The 15,818-nt window shown below is 41.2% G+C and overlaps 1 long non-coding RNA gene and 1 other non-coding gene across 7 annotated transcripts in view; one reads left to right on the top strand and one right to left on the bottom strand.

Moving 5' to 3' along the window:
• LOC142459106 (uncharacterized) overlaps nucleotides 1–15,818 on the top strand; it is a 49,909-nt gene that overhangs the window by 14,839 nt on the left and 19,252 nt on the right. For 4 of the 6 annotated variants that reach the window (XR_012786444.1, XR_012786442.1, XR_012786441.1 and 1 more), the window contains exons 2-4: nucleotides 8,590–8,742; nucleotides 9,733–9,780; nucleotides 12,030–12,924. This is a non-coding gene — a long non-coding RNA (uncharacterized LOC142459106). The remainder of the gene's footprint in view (nucleotides 1–8,589; nucleotides 8,743–9,732; nucleotides 9,781–12,029; nucleotides 12,925–15,818) is intronic. The other 2 variants (XR_012786446.1, XR_012786445.1) reach the window with 2 other exon arrangements.
• Nucleotides 8,587–8,750, bottom strand: LOC142460275 (U1 spliceosomal RNA). Its single transcript, XR_012786518.1, has one exon. It is a non-coding gene; the product is annotated as a U1 spliceosomal RNA (small nuclear RNA).

The raw sequence follows: 15,818 nt of genomic DNA, 5'->3' as shown, positions 1-15,818 counted from the left end.
CCGAGGCAAATCACTGGGGGAGTGCAGCGGAACAGCAAGGGAATGGAGTGGCAAGGTCCCCAGGGAATGCTGAAAGTGGACTTTGGGGCCAGGGCGTGGTGCCCCAACAGACTGGACTGGAAAACGCTCCTAAGGGCCAGCAAACGATCCCTGAACTAACTACAAGCTTTTCTCTTGTGAACTGTTTTGTTCTGTTCTTTGTCAGTGGTTTGTTTTTGTTGTTTTGTTGTCTGGTTGTATACTGTTGCTTTGTTTTCCTCTGTCTAGTTTTCGTGCATGTTAGTGACTCCACAGGTCTGTCTGAATAGGACAGGCTTGATGAACTATCTGGAGGAAAAACAACGGGACCGACAGTTCCGGGGGGACTTGGGGTGGGGGGGTGGGGGGTAAGGAAGTGGTGTTAACAAACCCAGGGACAAGGGAAAAACATGGGACCCCAAATGGTAGAGAAGGGGGAGTGGCATGCCTGGTGGGAAATGATCAAGGGTAAGGTTGCTTAGAGAAGAGGTATACTCTAGCCCAGGTGGCGATGAAGCATGGTAGTAGGGCAGGAGGAAAGTCAAGGGAGATGGAGGAAAGAGCTAGGAGTCAAAGGGCATTCATGGAGGTCTAGACAAAGACATGTACATGCAAATATATATAGGAGGATGGGGAAATAGATATATGTGTCTATATTTATAGGTCAAGTATTAAGGTGGCAGAAGGACCTTGGGCCTCTACTCAAACACTCCCTCAATGCATGAATACCTTCTTTTATTAAATTGGAACTCTACGATGCTCACTTTCCCGACACAACGGCTGGAGCCAAAGTGGGTGAACAAGTAAATGTGGTGAAGAAAGCTGATGGTGTCCGGCTATCAAAAGAGATAGTGACTGGGGTCTTAAAGGCTTGAAGATAAACAAGCGGCCATCTAGCTCAGAAGCAACAAAGTCCACATGGAAGAACACACCAGCCTGTGTGATTGAGTGGTCCCAAAGGGATCAGTTACCAGGCATCAAAGAACAAAAAATCCTATCATTGACTGCACACCTCCATGATAGGATCGCTGAAGACAAATGGGTGCATAAGCAAATGTGGTGAAGAAAGCTGATGGTGCCCGGCTATCAAAAGAGATAGTGTCTGGGGTCTTAAAGGCTTGAAGGTGAACAAGCGGCCATCTAGCTCAGAAGCAAATAAGCCCACATGGAAGAAGCACACCGGCCAGTGCGATCACGAGGTGCCCAAGGGACCAGGTATAAGGCATCATGCAAAAAAAAAAAAAGATATAAGTGTGTGTATGTATGTGTATATATGTGTATATGTATGTGTATATATGTATATATATATATCATATCAAATGAAGGGGGAAGTGCAGAGTGGAGACCCAAGGCCCAAGTGTCGGCCAATGGAGATCCCCTCATAGAGGGGTTTAGGAGAGGAGATGGGTTAATTAGGGTGTGAGGTAGTATCGATGAAGAACACAGCTTTCCCCCAGATCCTGGATGCTTCCTCCCCCCAATTACCATGATCCGAATTCTACCTTGCAGGGCTGGATAGGACAGAGGCTGTACACTGGTACATATGAGGGTTGGAGGTACAGGGAATCCAGGGTGGATGATACCTTCAGGACCAAGGGTGTGAGGGACGATGCTGGAAGAGTGGAGGGTGAGTGGGTTGGAAAGGGGGAACTGATTACAAGGATCCACATGTGACCTCTTCCCTGGGAGAGGGACAGCAGAGAAGGGGGGAAGGGAGACTCCGGATAGGGCAAGATATGACAAAATAACGATGTATAAATTACCAAGGGCATATGAGGGAGGGGGGAATGGGGAGGGAGGGGGGAAAAAAAGAGGACCTGATGCAAGGGGCTTAAGTGGAGAGCAAATGCCTTGAGAATGATTGGGGCAGGGAATGTATGGATGTGCTTTATACAATTGATGTATGTATATGTATGGATTGTGGTAAGAGTTGTATGAGTCCCTAATAAAATGTAAAAGAAGAAAAGAGGAAAAAAAATGATTAGGGCAAAGACTGTACAGATGTGCTTTATACAATTGATGTATGTATATGTATGAACTGTGAAAAGAATTGTATCAGCCCCAATAAATTGTTAAACTACATAAATAAATAAATTTTTTTAAAAAGGCAGAAATAAAAAAAAAAGAAAAAAAAAAAAAAGAAAAGGCAGAACTACCTCTGAATTTCTGAGACTATAATTTTTACAGGAGTAGAAAGCCTCATTTTTCTCACGAGGATTGTCTGGTGATTTTGAACTTCTAACCTTGCAGTTAGCAGCCCAATGCATAACTCACTATGCCACCAGGGCTCCTTCCCTAGTGATGCCATTTTAAAATTCAGATAAACTTTGAAGCCACAGTTCCTACCTTTATGGATACGCTTACCTTCCTGACTTGGCCTACTGACTAAAAAGTAATGTGTGCCCCGGAATTCAGGTTGAAGAAAATCTCAACACTCACTGCCTAGTGTGAGTACAGTGATTAATACGAATACTTTACCAGATGTTAAGTAGAGCCAGCTGTCTGCGTCATTCATAAGTAATATTCTTGAATTAGTATAAGAGAAGTTTGGTGAGATAATGAAAGGTTTCCCAAGCTGCTAGCATGCATGTTATCTAATAGTCTTTATTGTATCCAAAGTACAGCATCATTGAAAAAGTTTTTAGCAAGTGTGTAAAATAAATCCACACATATGATAGAGCCAAGCAGTGTATCTGGAAGACCTCAGCAATCTAATTATTAGAGAAATGATTTTAAATCAACGATTTCAGAAGTCTCCCCTTGTCCTGGAAGTGCCTACCAGCATAGTTATATACATTGCTTTGTTCTGATTTCATGCTTCTAATGAAACATCTTGTGTTAGACAGGGTTCTCTAGAGAGACAAAACCAAATTGCTAATAAATACAGACAGATAAATATATAACACAAGAAATAAACAGTTAAATTATAAGGCAGTGCAAATGGCTCAGTGCAAGTCACTCCCGTGAGACAGTTGTGAGACACTGGCAGTCCTTCAAGTCTTGAGGGCCGCCAGGTAGTCCTCTGTAGAGCGATTCAGGCTATTTGTGCACAGGCAGCAAATAGCAAGGCAGGTCACCAACAGTCAGCCAGGTCACCAACAGCCAGTCAGTCACCAACAGTCAGGCCCCAGCTCAAGAGATGTAAATTCCAATTGTGTGGTGAGGCAGGTCTTGAAGGAACCTCAAATTACAGTGACACAGTCCAGGGGTAGGTGTCCCACAGGTAGTGTAGCTTGCAAATTGAGGCACAGAACAAGCAAGGCAGCCACACACTGGTCCGATGATCAAAGAGCCAGAGACAAGAAAGGTGAGGCTCCAGGAGCCATTTATCTCTCTGCCCTTCAATTAATCCCACATGTGTTTATTGGCCAGGCTGGCACAATAAACTAACTACCTCAATCTGTTACCTCATATATTGGGTCTGATTACCTGGTACAATCAAGCCAACTAATAACCACTCCTAGTAGAACAGAGAAAGAGAAAAAACTGTTAGGAAGCCAGGCTGATGGAGGATCCAATAGCAACAGAGGCAGTTTAGGGGGTGTTCAGCTCAGTTATTTTATCAGGCATCATCTGTACTGTTTCTCTAATAATACTAATCGACTACATGCAGGCAAGCTATAGTTTTTAGATTACACGACAGGCCACAAGAATGACATATAAGAGTGAATTCACAAAAAGAACTCTATAATTTATCATCTACTTTCAGATAACTACCTCTTATACAATAACCTCTTATACAAAAACTGGAAGGCCAAATAAGTTACCATCCCAAGTCCCTGATTGAACCCCAGGGAAAGAGCTAAAGTATGTATTTAAAAAACACAATGGCAAGATAGATGAAGCACTAAGCAAAACGATTATACTCACACAGGCTGATTCCAAATCGACATAGCTATAGCTATGCTTGCACCATGACTCTAGACGATAGAATCTAGAAATACTGTGGTATTAAGAAAGGGTGTGTTTTGCTGTTAGAATGAAGCATTTCAACCACTTTAAAGGACCTTCCACTGTCAATTATATTGAAGGTTCTGAACCTCAGAAGACTTGATATGCCCACAATTATGCAATTAACATAGCGTAAAGCAGTGGTTTTCAACCTTCCTAATGCTGCGACCCTTTAATAAAGTTCCTCATGTTGTGGTGACCCCCCAACCGTAAAATTATTTCTGTTGTTAATTCATCACTGCAATTTTGTTACTATTATGAATTGGGCGAACCCTTTGAAAGGGTTGTTTGACCCCCAAAGGGGTTGCAACCGACAGGTTGAGAACTGCTGGTCTAAAGCAATCCCTGTGATTCAATGAGCCCAATCTCTTGGTACTTACGGTAACTAGACTAAAGATCAACAAGAAACTCATAAGAAGCCAATTTATTAACAGCCTAAAGGAAGACTGTGATAGGTTTATTGTGCTAACTAGGTCTTTATTGTGCTAACTAGGTCTGGAGCTCAAGTGATGTATGCACCAACAGCAATGGGAAGCGGATCTTAAAGGTGCCTCAAGCTCTATTTATAGGATCTCAGGGTTGGCTTGGCCCACAGGTAGTGCAGCACTCAGTTGAGGCAAAGAACTAGCTCAAGCAGCAGCACACTGGTCCAATTATCAGGGAGGAAGGCAGACACGAAGCCGACCATGAAAAGTATTTCTCTCATTTGCACTCCAATCAAGCTGCAATTGGATTAAACTTTGCCCACATGTTCCTATGGAGACCTAGGTGGCACCATAAACCCAAGTATCACAATGACGTAGTATACAAACTCATCAAAGTTTTACATGATACTACCTTTTTTTTCTTTATGTTGTTATAATCTGTATTGAAATCTGAAAACCTTGATCTATCAGCAAATGTTTCGAGTCCTCCTCGCTTTCAATAAGCAAGGTTGTGTCCTCTTTAACACGTACAACAACTTAATGTAAAGAAAAAAAATCCTCACAACTGAACTACTAGGTGACTTCATGATACTAAGAGAAAAAAATTGAAGTTGTCAAGGGTTTCATCCTGCTGAAATCCACAACTGATGCTCACAGAAGCAGTAGTCAAGAGACCATAGAACTCATTGCATCAGGTAAATCTGCTGCCTAAGACCTTTTTAACTAGTTGAAAAGCAAGAGTGTTACCTTGAGGACTAAGGTGTACTTGACCCAAGACATGGTATTTTCTATTGCCTCCTGTGCATGTGAAAGTTGAACATTGAGTAGGGAAGATTGAAGAAGACTGGTGTATTTATATATGGTGCAAGTAAAGAATATTGAAAGTGTCATGTACTACCAAAAAGAACAAATCAATCTGTCTTGAAAGAAGTACAGTCAGAATGCTCCTTGGAAGCAAGGTGATGAGACCTTGTACTCATAGTACTTTGGGCATGTTATCAGAAGGGACCCTTCCCTAGGAAAGGATATCATGTTCCTGGACTAGATGTATTTATACAGTGGCTGCAACAATGGGCTCAAACATAAGATCTGGGGTCCTCAAACTTTTAAACAGAGGGCCAGTTCACTCTCCCTCAGACTCTCCCTGTTGGAGTGCCAGACTATAGTTTAAAAGAAAACTATGAACAAATTCCTATGCACACTGCACATATCTTATTTTGAAGTAAAAAAACAAATGGGGCAAAAACACCCAGTGGATCGGATAAATGTCCTCAGTGGGCCGCATGTGGCCCACGGCCGTAGTTTGAGGACCCCTGCATAAGATCAATTGTGAATATTACAGAGAACTGGGTGATATTTCATTCTGTTGTACATAGGGTCAGTATGAGTCAGAACTTGTGGGAAACAAAGATTTCTCTCAAGTTGTCTCCCCCCAGATCAATGTCAAACTTAGCTGCTTGCTACGCATGGCAAATGACTATACACTTGGTCCTGGAGGTTAACAAAAGTAGGTCAGGGGTTATTCTCTCTAAGGGTTATCAGCCATCCAAAGCAAGCAGACTGTATATTCTATCATACCCTAAGTATGGGCCATTCCCTTCTGATAAGGATAGTAGTAAACTGTTTCCCTGAAGGAGAACCCAGGGAGGTCAAGGCCACCCAAAGGTGTCCAAAGTAAGGCCGCCATCATGAATCTAGGGTCCGCCCATCTTGTCTCATGTATACCTCTAGTCCCTCCCCTTCCTATCATGTGTACAGCCCCAGCTCATCCCCTTCCTGTTACCCTTATGCCTATTGTATATCCCCTCCTATTGCTTATATTGCCTATTGTACAACTCCTTCCTGTGACGTATGTCTTTACCTGTAATTAGGGGGCTTGTATGTCCCTAAAAGATGTATACACCTTGGTTAGCAATAAATTGCTCTCTCCTGCCCTCTTGTGTCCCATCTCCATACAATTGCACTTACTGAACCTGCAATTAGTTGTGGGGGGCTGACATCAAGAACTGACTTGATGGCATCTAACAACAAGGTCAATTTCATATGTGTCATATAATATAACAGCATCATGAAGATAGTATCTCTTCATTTTACAGTTTCTGGGGATTAGAGTGTGTGGAATCTTAAGGACCATTCTTAAATATTTTCCTATGAAGCATAGGACACAAGGGAAGGGCAAAGGGAATTCCGAAAGGGAAGTTGTGCTGTGGATTTAGAGGACAGCCCTTGTACAAAAGGAAGAAAGAGCTGTGAAGAGGGTATCTGGTTCACAATTATGTAGAAAATTGGACTCTGAGAAACCACTCAGACATATTTGAAGGTGTGCTTAGGAGGGGGCAAAAGATTTTTAAAAGTTAGGGAAGGAAAAAAAAAGAAAAAAACAATTTATGGAATTTTTTTTAAAGGAAAGGGATTGTACTATGTAAGAGCACACCAAATTTGGGTGCATTTGGCTTGACTGAGAAGACAGACACTGTTACAGGTTGAACTCCACATTGTTTTTAAACCCCCGTTTCTGCCGGCTTTACTTCTGCTTATCATTAGCTTTGAGAGAAGTGGTTCATAGCTATTATTTTCAGAAGTGTTTGCAGAGGGGCTTGAGAAATGGCATAGTGCAAATACACAAAGGGAAAAACTTGTTTTCTTTGCAGGCTGTAACAGAGAAGCTTGCAATAATGATTGTTTAGGGAATAGTTCAGGAAAAAGTTCTTGCAAACAGTTGAAAAACTGAGGCATGTTAGAAAATATTTAGTAAATCCTTTACTTAAGAGGTCAGACGGTGTGGAGGCACCCTAAAACCAATTAACCCAAGGTTTGCTGGACACATTTTTTTGGACACATTTCAATTTCCTTAACGAAAATTACAGAAACCATTTACATTCATCTCCTAACATTTATGTGGACTTTTATCCATGTAATGAGACAAATATATATCCAAATTAATTTTCTTCTAATCTCAAAATTCTCAGTGTGTTATACCCACCTCTGTGAATGTGAACGTCAGTTGAGTATTAACCCAGTAAATCAGTTTCATTCATGAAAACATTACTTCAGTCATAAGTATAAATGTAATAAAAATGTTTAGAAAGTAGACAGCAAATGGAAAGATAAACTAGGCTGCAGCGATGGTCAGACAGACCCACTCAAGCGACCTTTATGATTTTACAAAAGTATTTATGAGAGGCAGAACGGAGGCACAGAACAGAGTTTAGCCAGGAATGTGAAGTTGAGAATGAGTTTATTGGAGCAGAGAAAGAACTTCTGGGAGGGAAGGGAGAGCAGAGAAAGGGACAGGACCAATTTGAGCTTTGTGGCCCAATGCGTTAGGTCAGGGAAGTCATGCCTGGCGCTAGGGTGGCAGGATATGTATATGCTATTGACTTAAAGGCATACTGGCCGGTAAGGGGAAGGGAGGTTCTTTGTGCTGCAGCTGCAAGTTTCGGGTCAGGAGGTGACCTGTCAGTAAATCATCCTGTTCTCAGCAGACTTGCTTCCTGGAACACTGGGGAGAGGGGGCTGTGTTCTGCCTGGGAGGCAAGCTTTGTGAACTGCTGGAGGCAGGTGCTTTGAAGCTCAGCAGGTCATGTGTCTTCTTGAGAGGCTGGTGCAAGGAGCTGCCTGGTCCGGACCAGGCCAAAACAATGTAGTATCACAGTTTCATTTATAAGTTAGTAATGTATTATTATATTGTTTGTAAATTAAAAAGTTGTTTTTAAAAGAAAATGTGAGGTTTCGTTCACCTGTCAATTCGACACGTGTCTATAGATAGGTATGTAAGAAATGTCTGTCAGCCTAGTGTTAAGCATGCCTGTCCTTGCTCTAAATCAAAGTTCTGATGTTGAATTAAACTTGTCTGAAGTCCTTGTTTCTGCCGTCTTAAGAAGAAAACCTATGATTTAGAGCAATAACTTCTTGTGAAAGTTTAACCACCTCAGCAAATGGTAGGGAAGAAATAATATACTTTGTGAAAAAAGGTTTCTCAGTAAATGTTTTTCAAGATAGTTTCAGAAGAAAAAAAGATAAAATCTAGCAAAAATAGTAACATCAAGTAGGAAGAGAAGCTTTAAAAATGAAATGTTTAAATATTACAGAGAATGCTTAATCCTGTAGACAAAATTTGTTATTAATTCTGTTGATTAATTTTTATTAATAGCCAATCTTTTCTAACAATGTTTTCTTTTTCTTTTCTTTAAAGGGGAAAGTGTGAATGCAGTCCCCCACTACCACAAATTATGCAGTCGAGTTTCCCACATTTGGGGAAATCGCAGGGGTCAGCACTTCTGGAGTGCAATGGATCAGCCTCTCCCTGGGAAAACCACCTTCCGGGTCATGGTATCTCTCCTGCCAGGTAACTATCTCTAACAATGTTTTCATATCAAAATAAAATATGTAATATTCTCTGCTGCCATGATGCTAACCCAAAACATGACTGAATTAAAAACAGATTCAGGTACAAAACAGTGATTCAGCTCATTCTAATGGTATTGTTTCTGTCCTTGTCATGCCTTTAAGTTTGCATTTGCTTGATGTGCTGTAAGGAGTTGTATTATTTTATTTGAATTTTAACATGAGCATGTAAGCAATAAAACATTACAAACTTTGATAAAAGAAAAAAAAGACAGTTTCCGAAGAATGCCTACCCAGTAGGCCTCAGGAATAATGTATATATAGCTTTATGCGTTCACTGTAAGAAATCTGTTTGAGAAAAAAAACATCAGCTGTGTATAATTTCAATTTATAATTGTCTGTAACCATGTGTAATCCCAAGCCTCAATAATTGTAGTCACATACTCCTTCCCTGTGGGAAACATAAAGGTTTCTCCCAAGTTGTCTCCCCCAAATATATGCCAAACTTAACTGCTTGGTACACATGGCAAATGACTATACACTTGGAGGTCAACAGAAATAGGTCAGGGGTTATTCTCCCTAAAGGTTATCAGCCATCCAGAGCAAGCACACACCACTGTGTATCCCACAATAAGTAGGGCCCACTGCCTTCTGATAAGGATAGTAGTAGATTGTTTCCCTGAAGGAGAGCCCAGGGAGGTCAAGCCCACTCAAGGGTGACCAAGGTTAGACCTCCATCATGAATCTAGGGTCCACCCTTCTTGCCGCATATGTACTTAGTCCTTCCCCTTCCTATCATGTGTTCACCCCTAGCTGATCCCCTTCCTGTTACGCTATGCCCATGGTATAGCCCCCTCCTATTGCTTGTATTGCCTGTTGTACAACCCCTTCCTGTGACGTATGTCTTCACCTGTAATTAGGAGGCATATACACCCCTAAAGATACATAAGCCTTGGTTAGCACTAAATCTCTCTCTCTCCTCCCCTCTCAGCCTGTGCTGTGCGCGGACCTGCCTGTTGAGATCATGGCCGTCCAGGAGGTGAGCCTGCTACTATGAAATGTGTCTGACTCCTTTATTTTACTCTCCTATCGCTCTCATTCTCTATGACTTCATTATGATCTTTACGTATCTCAACCGTACAATTGTGCTTACTGAACACACGATTAGTTGTGGGGGGCTGGCTTCCCCGACACTTCCCCAACTTTTCTATATGAGAAGCATGCTTGTCATCCCTTCAGAATGTTGAAGCATATTGGTGAAACCTAACGCAATGCTACCTCCATTTGAATCTCTAATCCTTCAAGAAAGCTCTCTGCTTCCATTTTAACAGAGATTCCAGTTGTACTCATTGACTTTGGTGTTGTTAGCCTTGCAGTACCACGAACTGTAGTTTACAGATTACTTTGATTAAAAGTTTAAGTGAATAGTAAAGAACATTCAGGAAAGAAATCCCAGTGCATGCTTAACCAGTCACCTAACAATTTGTGCTCTGGAAATAAAGAGATGCTGGAAGGTTTAGAGAAAAGTTGGATAACAACTGTAAAACATCTTCAAATACTTATAATTCAGAAACAAGGAATTATTTCTTGGTATTATTTTGGAATCTCTGCTTTTAGGCGGGGTGGTGGGGAAAGAAAGATGGAAATGTACTAAATTCAGAATAACCACCGGATGGCACTGTTATTTTAAATTTGACATTTTTATACTCGCATAAAATATTAATTATTAAAAATACTGTCTTATAATAAGGAGGCCTGGTGGTGTAGTGGTTACTCATTGGGCTGCGATCTGCAAGGTCTGAAGTAACCAGGGACTCCTCAGGAGAAAGACGTGCCTTTCTACTCCCATAAACAATTAGAGTCTTGGAAACTCACAGGGGCAGGTCTACCCTCTTTACATAGGGTTGCTATGTGTCCGCATTGACTCAGTGGAAGTCAGTTCGGTTTGGGGGAGCCTCGGTTTGGGGAGCCATGTAATATTATAATCTGATATGGTTAAAGGGATAAATAACATGAGCTTCTCCACAGGACTCCTATAAAAGTAAAATATAGAGATGTGTACATTTTAAATTCTTTAAAGTAACACTTATATAGATAGGATGTGATACTCTCTAATTACATTTATATAATTGAGTCCTTAAAGATTATTATAGTCAAACTTGTTCTTGCCTGTTTTAAGACCACAAAGCCTACATGGTTTAGTTCACCAATATTAAAATGAATTTGCCAATGTGCTGTTGTATGCCATCAAGTCAAATACATAGGCGATTAAAAATAATTAAGATATCAAGGAATACAGAAACTTTTCTTGAATACAACTTTAAACTTAATTTATCAAATAGAACTCTTAAACCAGAACTTGCATCAGAATCTTAGTACATCCTATGTAGTAAAAGGGCGGGTCAATGGCCATTCAGTGGCTACAGCAATGGGCTAAAGCATACCATTGTAAGAATAGTGCAGGATCAGGCAGTGTTCCATTCTGCTGTACACAGCATCACTATGAGTCAGAGACTCCTCATCACATCACAATACATTATTAAGAGGTCTGTTGATGCAGTGGTTAAGTGATCAACTGTTAACCAAAAGGTCAGTGTTTCAAGCATACCAACCATGATGCTGGAGAAAAAGATGAGAATTGACTTCCATAAATATTTCCAGTCTTGGAAAGCCTAAGGGTCATTTATACCCTGTTCTCATTGCTTTGAGTCAGAATCAATTCGATGGCAATGTACTTAGTTTGGCTTAATACAATATCATGTCAAATTTGTTGGCCACAATCCACATAAAGAAATAAATTCTTTCCAGTCCTATTACACATATGTGTAGGATGATGGCTGAAATAAAGCAGTGCTTCTTTTACAATCTCCCCTATACACTGTGCCCTGGTGTCCGCAGTTCAAAGTCACCAGCCCCTCTTGGGGAGAAACATGGGGTTCTCGACCAAGAGTTCACTTTCAGAAACCCAAGGGACAGAACTACCTTGTCCTATCGGGCACTGTGAGTCGGTTTCAGGTTTTTTTCTTTTCCATATGCACTAACATTTTCACTTAGGTTTTAATTTAATAGGCCCTAGCCTGTTTTTTATTTTTAGTGATCATTAACTGTGGTAGTCATATAATCCTTTGTCATTCTGAGAGGATTGAGTAAAGCAGTGGAGTCTAGCCTGTCAAGCAGGTCATAGCCAACGAGACCTCTGTGTGGGCATGACCTTCTCCTGAGGATTCTGGGAACTCTGAATTCCTCCTTGGAGGTGGGAGATACTCTCTCTAACTGTTCACTCCCCAGGAACATTGCAGCTGACAAGACACATGGAACTACGATAGTGCCCTAAGCTGGAGAAACCACGTGGAGATCCCTGCCAGCGCTGAGATGCTTACAATGACTCAAGACTTACCACCCACTGGCCTGTGATCCTCCTGCTTTTGGCATCATTGCATGTGTTTTGTGAGTCTGAAGAGGATTTTATAGATTGGTATCAGAAAAAAAAGATTGGTATCAGACATATGGGCTATTATCAGACTTATGGACTTGATCTGAACTGGGCTGGAATGTTTTCTCAATATTCAATTGGTCTCGTATATAAGCCTCTTCCTCATACACATATGGGTGTCTATATGAATTTGTTTCTCTAGTCAACCCAGACTAACATATTAACTTATAAATTATTTTAATTACTCATTAACGTAGAATTTGAGAAATACTAATTTAGTGGTTTTAATGTACCATTGTGATTTTTAAAACAACCATTCCAAAGGACTGAGGTAGTTAGTTTATCGTGCCAACCTGGCCGATAAACACATGTGGGATTAATTGAAGAGTGGAGAGATAAATGGCTCAGTGAGCTTTGCCTTTCTTGTCTCTTGATCTTTGATCATCAGACCAGTGTGCGGCTGCCTTGCTTGTTCTGTGCCTCCATTTGCAAGCTACACTACCTGTGGGACACCTAACCCGTGGACTGTGTCGCTGTAATTTGAGGTTCCTTCAAGACCTGCTTTGCCACATAATTGAAATTTATATCTCATGAGCTGGGGACTGTCAGACCCTGTCATCTGGCTGACTGTTGGTGACCTGCCTTGCTGTTTGCTGCCTGTGCCCAGATACCCTGAATCCTCTACAGAGGACTACCCAGTGACCCTCAAGACTTGAAGGACTGCCAGTGTCTCACAACTGTCTCACGGGAGTGAGTTGCCCTGAGTCATTTGTACTGCCTTATAATTTAACTATTTTTTCTTGTGTTATATATCTATGTGTATAAATATATGTATATAATTATTAGCAATCTGACTTTTTTCTCTAGAGAACCCTGTCTAACACAATGACTTATGGACCCTAGAATCCTACCCTCCAAGAACTCTGAGGTCAGAAAAAGATGGTGTCCAGCACCCATTGCAGACTACTCTGAAATAGACCCCACTAAAAGGCCCTAAATTGAATGGGAGAAAAATGTGGAACAAAACTCACAATCATAAAGAAAAGAAAATAAAAGACCAGATTTGCCAGTTGGTGGAATCCTCCAGACCCACAGTCAACCCTCAGGCCTGGAATAGAACTTCCCCCAAGGGCCAACGTTCGTCAAATGAGACACGCCTATTACGTGAACAATAACACGACTAGAGACGGATACACACCTTTGCACAATCAACTGTATGAGATCAAAAGGGCAGCATTAGCCTGTGGATTAAGTTCAGAGGCAGAAAAACAGGAAAGGAGGTAAAATGGACATGGTAAACAGAAAAGAATTGGGTGGAAATGTTACATCGTAGGAATTACAATAATTTTCACAAATCAAAATATTTATGAATAACTGAATGGAAAACAAGTTTGCTCTGTAAACTTTTATACAAATTACAATATATATTTTTAAGTCATCAGGTTTAAGACACACTACATGAATATGCTGATCTATCAGTTTGTTGTACTGGGGTGGTTCTGTGTCACTCTGATGCTGGAAGCCTCCAGCATGTTAGACACCAGCTGGGTCACTTAGGGTGAACAGGTTTCAGCGTAGCTTCCAGACTAACAGAAGCTAGATAAGAGAAGAGGTGGACCCCATCTGAAAAGTTAGCCACTAGAAACCTTATGAAAAGCAGCAAGACACTGATCGCGTGCCAGAAGATGTGTCCTGTAGGGTGGAAGGCACTCAGCAATATGACGGAGGCTTCTTCCAAGTGGAGAGGACCTTTCTTACACATATGGGGCTAAGCTTTTGGGACCTTTTGTTTACTCACAGGGTACAACGCAAAATGAGGCATTGAATGTACAAAGTATGAGTTTAGGAAAACAGGAAGTTGTCAAAAATGAAATGGAATGCATGGAGATGGATTTCCTGTGCATTAATGAGCTAAATTGGATTGGTATTGACCATTTTAAATCGAACATATGGCTTACAGGGAATTTAAGAGAATGACATATGCCTTGCAGGGAATGACAAATTCAAGAGGAATGGTGTCACTTTCATCGTCAAAAAGAACATTTCAACATCGATCTTAAAGTGTAATGCTGAATGTGATAGTATAATACCTGTATGCCTTGAAGGAAGTCCAGGTAAGACAGCCGTCATTCCAACTTACATACCAACCACTAAAGCCAATGAGAAAGAAACTGAACAACTCTGACAACCTCTTCAGTCTGATATTAATCAAATGTGCAATCAAGAGCCCCCACTCACTGATAATTACTAGTGATTGTAATGTAAACACTGGAAACAGGGAGAGGGCATCCCTGTTTGGGATCCTTTGGTGATAGAAAGGAAGCTGCAGGTCACATGATATAATTTTGCAAATCTAATGACTTCTTCATTACAAATAGCTTTTTCCAACAAAATAAATGGTAACTATGCATGTGGATCTCACCAGATGAAATACACAGGAATCAAATTGACTAGATTTGTGGGAAAAACTGCTGGAGAACTTCATTATCATCAGCCAAAACAAGGCCAGGGGCCAACTATGAGGCAGACTATTGGTTGCTCATCTGCAAGTTCAAGCTGAAATCCACGAGAACCCAAATATGACTTTGCTTATCTTCCACCTGATTTAAGAGCGGATGTGGCGCCTTGAACACCAATGACCGAAGATCACTGAGTTGTGGGATGATATCAAGAACATCACACATGAAGAAAGCAAAACTCAAACGAGAGGGAAGAAATCAAAGACCAAAATAGATGCTAGAAGAGACTCTGAATTTAACATAGAAAAGCTAAAGCCACTGGAAGAAATGAGTGAAAGAGTTGAAAAGAAAGCTTCAAAGGGAAGCTAGAGAAGGCAGTCTTTTCATGAACCATGTAAGAGCTGGAGCTTGCACACCCAAAGGTGGGGGGGGGGGGAGGGGAGCTCTCAGTATTTCTCAAGTTGAAAGAACAGAAGCAAAACCTTAAGATTGAAATATTGGAGTATTCGATGGGCAAAGAAAGGTTGCATGATGCAGGAAACATTACAAGTAGATGGAAGGAATGTAGCGCACAATACCAGAAAGAAAGAACAGGGTAATGCTCAACCATTTCAACCAGTAGCCTATGACCAAGGACCGACGGCACTGCAAAAAGAAGCCCCCAACGCACTGAGAGTACTGGCAAGAAACCAGGCTCCCGGAATTGAAAGATTACCAGCTGAAATGTTTCAACAAAACGGATGTAGGGCTGGAGGTGCTCGTTCACTGATCTATGAAAAAACATTTAGAAAGACGGTCAGCTGGCCAGATAGCTGGAAGAGACCCATACATGCACTCATTCAAAGGAAGGTGTACAAGTCAGGATTCCAACACCCTTCTGGCGGATGGGAGCGAGGGAGGCGATGCAGCACAATTCATATGATGATATTTTAGAGTTCCCTGGCCAAATAAAATTATTCATAAAGCTTAGAGACCCTTAATTAAGAGTCGATGCTTTGGAAGGGTCAGGGATATCTCAAAACTGTTTACTTTCTTCACCTACAATATAATCCTCTCTGGTTCAGGAAGTAAAATGAAAGACATCTCGGGGACTTCAAAGCTAGGGCAGTTGTTTCTACTAGTATTCCAAATCTTCCTCCACAGGAATCCAGCGGTACCTTTTCTTGCTCAATTGATTGTCAGCCA

This window comes from Tenrec ecaudatus, chromosome 10 (genome assembly GCF_050624435.1).
Source record: "Tenrec ecaudatus isolate mTenEca1 chromosome 10, mTenEca1.hap1, whole genome shotgun sequence".
NCBI classification, from domain to species: Eukaryota; Metazoa; Chordata; class Mammalia; order Afrosoricida; family Tenrecidae; genus Tenrec; species Tenrec ecaudatus.
The sequence above is the reverse complement of the archived record's forward strand: the minus strand, read 5'-3'. Positions and strand labels throughout refer to the sequence as shown.